The following is a 10,773-nucleotide window of genomic DNA, read 5'->3' as shown; positions in this document are numbered from 1 at the left end:
CTTGGTCCCAGGCCATGACGTGCCTAGCAGCAGTGCAACTGCCCATGAGCTACAGTAGCACTGTCGGAGTCTGTGCCCGCTATATGGGAGGAGGGTTGTGTTTGGCAAGTAGTTCTGGATAGTTGTGGACACACTGCCCGTACGTTGCACCTCCTCTGACTTGCCTCACCGCCAAAAAAAACCCTGCAGTGAGGCAGAAGAAACCCAGCAGACAGCTCACCAGACCCCTGCGCAGGCTCTGAGCATCCTGTCCCGCCACATGCAAAGGACTGCCTTGGTTCCAGTACAGGAGGGTACAACTCATGAACGTGGTCTGGACAATAGGGCAGGATTTGATCTTAGCATTTTGTTTGTTTGTGCTAAAAATGTACTGTCATTTAATTACAATTAGACTGTGTTACTTTTGCTTTAAAATAAATGGTTTTCTTCCCTGTTTCTCTGTGTTGATGCCAGTGTAAGGCAAAGCTTTTAGACTAGTGCATCTACATATGTAATGAAGGAGAATTTACAATAGGATCTTACTGTATGTGACACGGATATATCATTCCTCCACCCCTTGGTAAATTGTTTTGCTGGAGGCTACATCATTCTATCAAGGTAGTATGTTGGGAGTTGATGGAGGCATGAATGATTCACCATGTACAAAGCCTGGCTGAACTGAGTTGAGCTGCAGCATGTTGGGCTGGCCTTTGATGCAGACTGGTTGGACAGGTTCCTGGTCTGCTGAGGAACCGGTTTGACAGGCCTGTTATGCCAACAAATTCTGGTATGATTCCATGTTCTACAGAATGTAGAAACCTGCCCAGCCAGTTAAATGAAAGGCATATTAGGTTATCCATTGCACATTGTATGTATCTTAGGTGCAGCAGATCTCTTCTCAGCATTCTGTAGTGTGGTCCATAGCAGCTTCCTCATTTCATTTATGCCTGCGGTTTATAGCTTAAGGGAGAATCAGCAGGAAATATTCATCATCCCTGATCGAGAACAGAACTTTTCACACTTAAAAGGGTGAGTTTTAAAAATCTTTCTTTAAACGTTGAACTTGTTTAAGTAACCTTATAAAATCATTGTTACCACACTTAAAGATGTAGAGTTGCTGTTTTTTTTAATGTATCAATTTACTAAATACCATTTATTCCTGCTTCTGTGGTTGTTGGTGACATCATTTTTGAAAGTATAACTTTTGACACTTCTGTATGTAGCTGAACATCAGCTATTCTGTCTATAATAATATTTAATGGGGAGCATAGTCTACTAGACTAAGCACAGAAGAGGGAGATGGGTACTCCTGAATTCTAGTCTACGCTCTGCCATTGACTTGGTGGGTGAACTTGGGAAAGTCTCTTAACTTCTCTGCCTTAGTTTTCTTATTTGTAAATGTGATCATATCTAACTCAGGGGGGCTGTTGTGGCAAAGTAAAGTGTTATGCAAGCACAAAGTGCTACTACTGTTATATTTCGTCTTAGACCAACTTTTAAAAAAATATTCAGTTTTATGGAGTGAGTTAATTCACAAACCTTGAGTTAGCATAACCATAACTGACTTAATGGTCAATGTTCAGAAGCCTGCTGTTTCTTAGATGTAAGAAACTTACTTTAAATATGTTTTGATAAGTAATTCACAGTATGCAATATGAGTAAAGCCCAAATCAGAACCCCAGATCCATACAGCCCTGAAAATTGTGACTGTTTGGAATCTGAGTATATTCACAGGTACAGTGTCAAATAAGAAGAATAAAATAGTATAGAAAACAAAGGCTATGGAATTTGGTAACTGATTAACTACTGGCACTCAAAAGTACCTGAGCTGAATAGAAAGGAATGAAGACAGGTTTTATCATGCCTGTTAGGACAAATAACTCTTAATCTGAAGTAAATGTGAATCTTCCTGTCATCTATGTAACTATACTTTTGAAAACAATCTTATAACCACTTCCATCTCCCCAGGAAACTTGTTTGAGTGTATCTTTAGAGAAAATAATTACAGGTCTTCTGTAAGATGTAGAGAAACATTCTGTACCTAGTGGGTTATGTTTTAGAGCAGCTTGTGGGAATGATGCTCTATACAGAGTATAGGAGAATTTAAGATAACCTCACAACAGGAAGTCTTATCCCAGTGCATGCTTACTACATTGGCACTCCAGTTTGATGTAAAAGTGAACAGTTATCTTTATTACGATCTGATAGAATGCCAGTAAATAGGCCGGCTGAACATCACAAAAATGCTGTGAATGACAGGCTGAACTGACCTTCTCATTGGCAGCACTGTGTCTGCTTGATAAAATAAGATGTTCTCTTCAATAAATAAGATGTTAATAAGATAATAAATTAATACTTAATGATAATTAATACTTAATGATAATAAGTTAATAAATAAGATAAAATAAGATGTTCTCTTTCAATGTGGGAAAAGGGAAAAGAACAAAAGGAAAGGTTTTTCACTCTCATGGAGTCTAAGAATACAGTTCAGAAAAACTGGTTCATTTTTAGAGGCTAAAATCTGTGACTGAAAATTGTAAAATATTAACAATCTACATATTTTAAAGAATAAATATTTTTTTCCAAAAAAAGGAAATATAAATATTATACCTATTATGTCAGGTGATAAGTTTCATTCACAAAAATGTTTCCTGTATCAGTATTGGGGAAAGTGCATTTGTGTATACAGACAGGTAGGTCAAATGTGTTTGACCCAGTATTCTAATTTATGGGAATTGCATGGCATTGTTTTCTAGTAGACACACACCATGGTGATGGGTTCTATAGACAAACCAAAATCAGAGATATAGGGAATAAGAGCTAAGACTCCAGGGCCTCCAACTCTGGCAGTGGCTTGCTTGTGCCACTTTGGACATGACAGGGCCCAAGCTTGTGAAGGGCTGAGCACCTTTTGTGTAGTACTGAGCATGCTCAACTTACATTACAATCAGGATCTAGCCTTTGTCTCTTTGTGCTTAAGTTCCCTACCTGTTAAATAAAGATGGTAATACTTTGGAGGGTTGTTCCAAGGTGTAATTAACTAATATCTCCCAAGCGTTTTCAGGTCCTTAGATGACAACCATAACAGAAGTTTAAAGTATTATAATTATTATTGTGTTCTTATCATAGCACTGTATTACTTGTATATGCCTGCAGCCCTTCTATATTGAAAGGGATATTGTCAAGCCGTGCAAGTCCAGAGTTTGCTCTACTTTATAATATACTCTAAAGTCTGGCAGGGGACACATTGTAGACTATAAATTAGTCCAGTAGCCCTTTGTTTTCTAAATCTAGAGCACTGGAACACAGTACATTTTTAAAATCCCAACTACATAAATCAGACTTTCAAATACTACTTTCCCACTCACCCAGAGTGACTTTTTTGTTTGGTTGGTTTGGGAGTTTTTTGGGGTGGGTGGGTGGTGGAGCCTTTCCGGGGGGGGGGGGGGGTGTTTGTTTTTTCTGTTAAAGTCCCATCATTCATCACAGTAAAGGATGATGGTAAATTTTCATGATGATTTTCCAAAGCTGGAGTAAATCAAATCTGCCATTAAAACAGCTACACAATAACAATTTTGCACTTTTGGTTCCTCTCTCTGGTCTGTCACTGGTATTAACATACGCTATTCCCAAATCTGTCACTCTTCTACTTAGAGTCTTTGGACTAGGCATGCTTGCCAAATATTCCAAGTTAAGCTCCAGTGGTAAGACAGAAATAATAACTATGTAAGAAATGAAGAGAATCAAACTGGTAGGGAAAAAGAATTTTTTCAATGGGCTGATCTACCCTACCACTTAAGTCGATGTACCTTACATTGCTCACAGGTGTGAAAACGATACCTCCCTGAGTTACGTAAGTTAAATTGACCTAAAGCAATGTCCATACCGCGCTATGTCAACAGGGGACGCTCCCCCTCTGATGTAGCTTCTGCCTCTCGTGGAGGTGGAGTAATTATCCTGACGAAAGAACATTCTCCCACTGGCATAGCATGTCTTCACCAGATGCACTACAGCGGCACAGCTGCATCGGTGCAGCTGCGCCAATGTAGCACGGTAGTGTCAACTTGCCCTATGTTTTGGAAGTAACTATGGAGCTGGTCCTTCTAGCAAGTGTAGTTATTACTACCTTAAGTAGCCCCATTGAAATCTCTGTAATAAGCTCTACAATTAGCACCCAGTCCTGCACATACTGACTACTATCTAACTGTAGCACTGTGAAGCTAGCTATCAGAGCTAGTATCATAGTCCTACGGCTCATGTTCCTTAAACCGGCATGATAACTCTAAGCAATATGGAGAGGGAGCCCATTCAGCCTTCTCTCTCTCCATGTTTGTCTGCTCTGCTAGAAGGGAAGAATTGATGCTGACTTGACTTCAAAAGTGATTGGGGAAGCCGGTTTAAGAAGTGTTCCTCTGCTCAGAACTATAATCAAGTGATAGTGGAATCACTCCTCCCACCAGCAGTAACTGCTGTCAGCACCACAGAGCTGTAGCAAACTCTGTCTGCTCCCCAGCGGAGGGGATTGGGTGGCTCAGGGAATTGCCAGTTTCTAGTCTGTTCGTTCAAATGCCATCTAGTGTTTCCATCACTTGGTGGTTTGGTGATCGTGATCTCAGTCCAGTGCCCTGTGGCAAAAGACCTAGTTACAAAAGCACCATTACAATTGATGCTAACTGACATCCTTATTGATTGTCTTAACAGAAAGACCAAAGCATTAATGGGCTTGGAGAACGAACTACACATTTACCTGGGACGTGGATCCTCCAGAGTTCAGGGAGGTCATAAACACACTGGCCATGCAGTAGGGAGAAATAGGGGATTTCACTTGCTGGAGTGGTTGAGCCAGTAGCTTTCATGAGCACTAAAATGCATTCACATGTGTTTTAGAGTAAAAAGGAAACATTTTCCTCATCCTTTTGATAATAAGGCAAAATAAAATTCAAATGCAGATTTTCTAGGTAATTTTTAAGATATGTAACTCAGAGTTGTTTTTAATCTAAATTAAGCTAATAAAAGCAAGGAATTCTGAGTTACCTGCTTATCTGGCTAGCCCTATTGCACCCATGTATATGATCTATAGGATCACCTAATGTTCTAAGAATGCCTACTATACATTGATGCAGCACCTAAGCAACTGGTGCAATAACAGGCTTTTCATTATATCTGTGCTTCTGGGAGCGCTGCAATAATAGTAATTCCATCAATAGCTTGATAAAACTGCTGGTAAATAATCCAGGTCACCCAGTAACAAGGACATTAATATTAACCTATAATTGATAACTAACAGTTCCATACTAACAGCAACCCTTGCATCAATTTAACTAGATTCCACCCCCTGTTTCAGAGTTGTTTTTAGATAAGTATTTTAACACCAAGGTTAATGTGTCATGTGAAGGGTTCCTTTGAAATCTGGCCATGAGTCCACAGAAACTTTTGAATCTGTTCAGCAACAATGCCAGAGTCTTTTTTCCCACAGTTTTATTGTCTAGATGTGGATATTTACTCCTGTTAGATGAATGATATGGTGTTCCAGTTCAATTAGTAAACTTAAACATCTAGTGTAAATTAATTTGGAATAGAATGCTTTTCAGTAGTTCATTAGTACATTTAATTAGTCAGGTATCTACTCAGTAAGTTGTGGCCAAATTTGTCACCATCAGATTTTTCTGCAGAAAATCAAATAAATGACTCCTTAGTGGAAAGTAGGTACGGGAGGAAAAGTTCACTGTAATATGATTTTCAAACACTATTATACTTATTCTAGTATCATTTACTGCAGTTCAAATTAGGAGTAAGCCCAACGAAGTCAGTGGAGTTACATTGCCTTAAAAACCAATGAAAGAATTGGGATCATGTAGTTTATAGGGAAAACAATTGCATAAGTGTTTGTAATTACTGATACTAATTTTATTGCAATGCTTTTTACATCTCACCATATCATACTTCCCATCATAAACTTAGCAGATCAATTTATTTTATTTATGTTTTTAAATCTTCTACTGGACCACCTAGATTCCTCATTGCAGCATTAACTCATTAGCTATAAATACATATTTGGAAGTAAAATTACAATTCAGAATTAAGTTTGATGAACTTTATAGCTCACACTATGTAACTGAACTATAAGATGTAGGGTTTTGTGCAAATATACTAGGAGTGTCCTATTTCCACAAATGTTGAGATGCATTGAAACCTGACTATCTGTGAGAAAGAAGTTATTTTCTCATGCTTAGGAGAACCAAGACATAATTAATTGTACTAAGCAGTTAACTCCTAAGAAATCTGAGTCCAAGCACGGTGAAGTGTATAATCTCTCCTAGAGCAGCTTTATAGACCAAAACATGAGTTTGATTTATGGTAGCATTACTGACCTAGCAACTTAGGGTGATTTTTACTGTTACTTAACAGAGCTTAGCATAAATTCAAGGACAGCTTTCCTTCTTCAGTATGAGGAAGCTGCCAGCAAAGTCTTCCTAGTCCTGAACTCTCAAAGCTTGAAGGCTTCAAAAGAAAAATGTAGTAGCATATTTTAGAAGGTTTTGAGATGATACGGAAGACACAAAAATCTCTACAGTAATAAAAAGTGATTAAACAAACAATATTGAGGAGTGAGAAAGAAAATGGGCTAAAAAGATTTTCAAAGCCCTTGTTAGTAATAGGTATGTACCTAACTGAGACTTGTAATATTTTCAGCATAGTTGAACTTTAAATTTACAGGTTTCAGAGTAGCAGCCGTGTTAGTCTGTATTCGCAAAAAGAAAAGGAGTACTTGTGGCACCTTAGAGACTAACAAATTTATTTGAGCATAAGCTTTCGTGAGCTACAGCTCACTTCATCAGATGCAAAGTAAGCTGTAGCTCACGAAAGCTTATGCTCAAATAAATTTGTTAGTCTCTAAGGTGCCACAAGTACTCCTTTTCTTTTTTTAAATTTAAAGTGTATTCAAAAGTCAGCTTTGATTCTAATCTGACCATATTTCAGAAAGTTTTTCTTTGTTTTAGATCTATTTGTGATTTAGAAAGTTTCTCCATTTTTACTTTCTAGTGCAGTGATACTCAGACTGAGATTCCTGAGCTGCAAGTGGCTCTTTAATGTATCTCCTGCAGCTCTTTGCAGCACATGACAAACAAAACAGTGTGATTTAATTATTAACCAATCAGGCTGTTATTAATTCATTGTAGTTGATAAAATAATACTTGTTCAGTCATTTTGTTGTATTTTATATATATTGTTTCTCTTACTATAATACTATATATATATTTCCCATCATACTGTACTACAGTAAGAGAAACAAAGAATTCACACTCCTATGGCTCTTTTGGGTAATGTTGATTGCTAATTTGGTTCCAGAACCATTGAGGTCTGAGAATCACTGTTCTAGTGACTTAAGCATTCAAGTATGTGACTGAATAATCTAACAAGGGGAAGGTGAAATAGCAAGACAGACCTGATATGGTAAACATTAAAACATATATAACTCATTTACTAATGTGAGTAAAATAGCATGTGTTTGTAGGACTGGCCTATAACCAAGCAAGCGCAAGTCTTCCAAGCTCATAACTACGCCATATCTACAAAATTCTTGATGTTTTTGTGTGTGTGTGTACAATGGAGTTCTGAAAAGGAAGAATATAATTAGAAGAAATTTGGATCTGATCCTTCAGTTTATACATACGTAAACTTCCAAATTAAAGTCCCTTAGTTTTGCTTCCTTGAAGAGAACAGGTTTGGGCCCAAAGAGTGTTTCCCTGTAGTTTGGGTGAAGATGTTCTATGGGCTAGCTCCTCAACAGAGGTTAATAAGTGTAGAACAGACTTCAGTGAAGTTTACAAGGAGAATCTGGCCCTATTTTTATACCCTTATATAAAACACTAGCATGTACCTTTCCTGGGCTCTAGGCACTGCTGCTATACTAAACATAAATACAGCAGCCTCCCCAAAACCAGGAAGGAAAAGAAAAGAAAACTCTCCAACCACAGCTTCCAACCCTCATTATACAGATCCCACACCCTTCCCTCCCCAAAACTCTGGGGAAAAGATGGATTTTGCAGCATGACCTGATGAGAAACAAATTAAGGCTCCAGCAGCCGAAGGGAATTCTAAAGCTGGGACCCAATAAATCCAAAAGCCTCTTAGGTTGGATACCAGGGGTGAATTTGTTCCCTTTTCATGTAGGGTCTTTTCTCGCGGATTACATTTTTCAAGGAAGGTGAGGCTCCCACACTGCACCCTGGCTTTCCACCAGGATGGATTGACACGTGCGCCACTCCGCGCTGTCGTTCTGGGGTTTCATGATGGTTCCCGCGTCCCCAGCCTCGTGATTCTTCTCGTTTTATGGTGTTTTCCGTTAAGCCCGCGGGGATCTCACAGACCCAGGGGGAAATCCACAGCCGGCGTGGGGCGCTCTGGGACCGGGAGCCGGAGTGGGGCGCTCTGGGGCCCGCGACTTTTTAAAAAGTAGGTTGTGGGGAACATGATCGGCGCCGCGTTCAGCCGCATCCTCCAGGCCGGTGCCAAGCCCCCACCCCTCATTTGGTGGCTGTTGCGCCCCCACGCTGACGTTTAGCCCAATCTCATGGGAGGGGGAGGGCAGGGAGGTTCTTTTTGCCCTACAGCTGCCTGCCGGCGTCGCGCGCCTCAGAGTATCTCTAATTATCGCTCCCAAAAAGCCCCCGCCCCCGGGGCAGGGGATTCTCGCGAGAGTGTGAGGGGGGCGGGCCGTCTCGTCAGAAGTCGCCGGCCGACCCGGGGCAGTCCCTGAGGCGCCCAGTGGGGGGCGCAGAGCCGCGCTTTGCTCCGCCCGCCTTTCTCTTTCCCGCCGTTTGCGCCGAGCCGCTGGAGACTAACCAGCCGCCGCCAGGTAACCGCCCCCGTCCTTCTCTGGCAGCGCGACCCGCGCGCAGCTCCCGTCACCGAGTCGCTGCCCAGGGCGTCTCGCCCACCCCGACGCCGCCGAGACCCGGGCGGGGCAGCTCTGCCGCGCGGCCAGCGGGTTCGGGGGAGACCCGCGGGGAGGCCCCTTCCCCGAAACAGCCCCTCTGTGCCGGCCCCCAAACAACCGCCCCCCTGGTGCCCGGCAGCCCCCCGGGGTCCCCGGCCCCGCCCCACAGGAACACGCGCCGCCCCCCTTTCCGCCCCCCAGCAGCCAGCTCAGAATCCCTCCCTGGGGTCCCTGAATCAGCCCCAAGCCCCCCGATACTGCCCCAAGCCCACTGCTCGCAAACCCTGCCCCGAAATGTCCCCCTTCACCCCCCCCCAGCTGTGACTCTGCAACCCCCCCTCCTCCCCGCTCAGACCGCTAGTTTGTTACTGACCGAGGCAGTCATTGTAAGGAAGTGAGGATGAGATTTGGCCCTCTCAGCCCATGGACAGGGCTGCAAACACAGCTGTCCCCTTTGGGCTCCTGTGAAATACCCACTTCTCTCAGCCTGGAGAAGAAATGATGCATCCTCTCTGGGCAGCTTTGGTGGCTCTAAAGCATGTGCTCCAAGGCACCAACCACAGAGGGAAGCAATGGGGGGAGGGGGAGGATTTAGCCCTTTTAGTCGGTGAAGACATCTCAAAGCTGTGCTCTTTCCATGGATAAAAGTTGGTCCAATAAAAGCTATTAATTCACCTGTCCTGTCTCACTCAAGAAATCTCAAGTCATTTTTATGAAAGAATTAAAATTAAATGGCTCATCCTGTACAGGTGAACTCATTGTTTTTTTTCAAACTTGCTTGTCATGTTCACTACAAGGTGTATATGTACTGGTAAAGAATGTTGTGTCCATCTAAACGAAATAAACTTAGCCCCAAAGTTAAGCTGTAAAAATTGCAATCTTGTCCACCACCTACTTCATGGGCTTTGCACTATGACCTTAAAGCTGATGCAGTCAGACTAAGCCTGTGTCTATTCCAGGGTTTTTCTGCAAAAATATCTACTTCTGAGAGTCCTTGTATAGACATCAGAGGGGTAGCCGTGTTAGTCTGGATCTGTAAAAGTGGCAGAGAGTCCTGTGGCACCTTATAGACTAACAAACGTATTGGAGCATAAGCTTTTGTGGGTGAATACCCACTTTGTCAGATGCATGTAGTGGAAATTTCCAGAGGCAGGTATAAATATGCAAGCAAGAATCAGGCTAGGGATAACAAGGTTAGTTCAATCAGGGAGGATGAGGCCCTCTTCTAGCAGTTAAGGTGTGAACACCAAGGGAGGAGAAACTGCTTTTGTAGTTGGCTAGCCATTGATAGTCTTTGTTTAATCCTGAGCTGATGGTGTCAAATTTGCAAATGAACTGAAGCTCAGCAGTTTCTCTTTGAAGTCTGGTCCTGAAGTTTTTTTGCTGCAGGATGGCTACCTTTAAATCTGCTATTGTGTGCCAGGGAGGTTGAAGTGTTCTGCTACAGGTTTTTGTATATTGCCATTCCTAATCTCTGATTTGTGTCCATTTATCCTTTTATGTAGGGACTGTCCAGTTTGGCCGATGTACATAGCAGAGGGGCATTGTTGGTACATGATGGCATATATTATATTGGTGGACATGCAGGTGAATGAACCGGTGATGATGTGGCTGATCTGGCTAGGTCCTGTGATGGTGTCGCTGGTGTAGATATGTGGGCAGAGTTGGCATCGAGGTTTGTTGCATGAATTGGTTCCTGAGTTAGAATTACTATGGTGCGGTGTGTAGTTGCTGGTGAGAATATGCTTCAGGTTGTCTGTGGGCAAGGACTGGCCTGCCTCCCAAGGCCTGTGAAAGTCAGGGATCGTTGTCCAGGATGGGTTGTAGATCACTGATGATGTGTTGGAGAGGTT

General features: G+C 42.2%; 1 protein-coding gene across 9 annotated transcripts in view; it reads left to right on the top strand.

The window, feature by feature from the left end:
* Nucleotides 1-211: 211 nt before the first annotated feature.
* The window catches only part of RBBP8 (RB binding protein 8, endonuclease), a 76,355-nt gene continuing 65,793 nt past the window's right edge, over nucleotides 212-10,773 (top strand). The window contains exons 1-2 of one of the 9 annotated variants that reach the window (XM_043539756.1): nucleotides 212-766; nucleotides 861-1,008. The gene's annotated coding sequence lies outside the window, so the exon portion shown is untranslated. Of the gene's footprint in view, nucleotides 1,009-8,461; nucleotides 8,840-10,773 lie in introns of those variants that run through there. The other 8 variants (XM_037892754.2, XM_043539753.1, XM_037892757.2 and 5 more) reach the window with 8 other exon arrangements.

Source organism: Chelonia mydas, chromosome 2 (assembly GCF_015237465.2).
Source record: "Chelonia mydas isolate rCheMyd1 chromosome 2, rCheMyd1.pri.v2, whole genome shotgun sequence".
Taxonomy (NCBI): domain Eukaryota; kingdom Metazoa; phylum Chordata; order Testudines; family Cheloniidae; genus Chelonia; species Chelonia mydas.
This window is presented reverse-complemented; position numbering and strand designations above follow the sequence as displayed.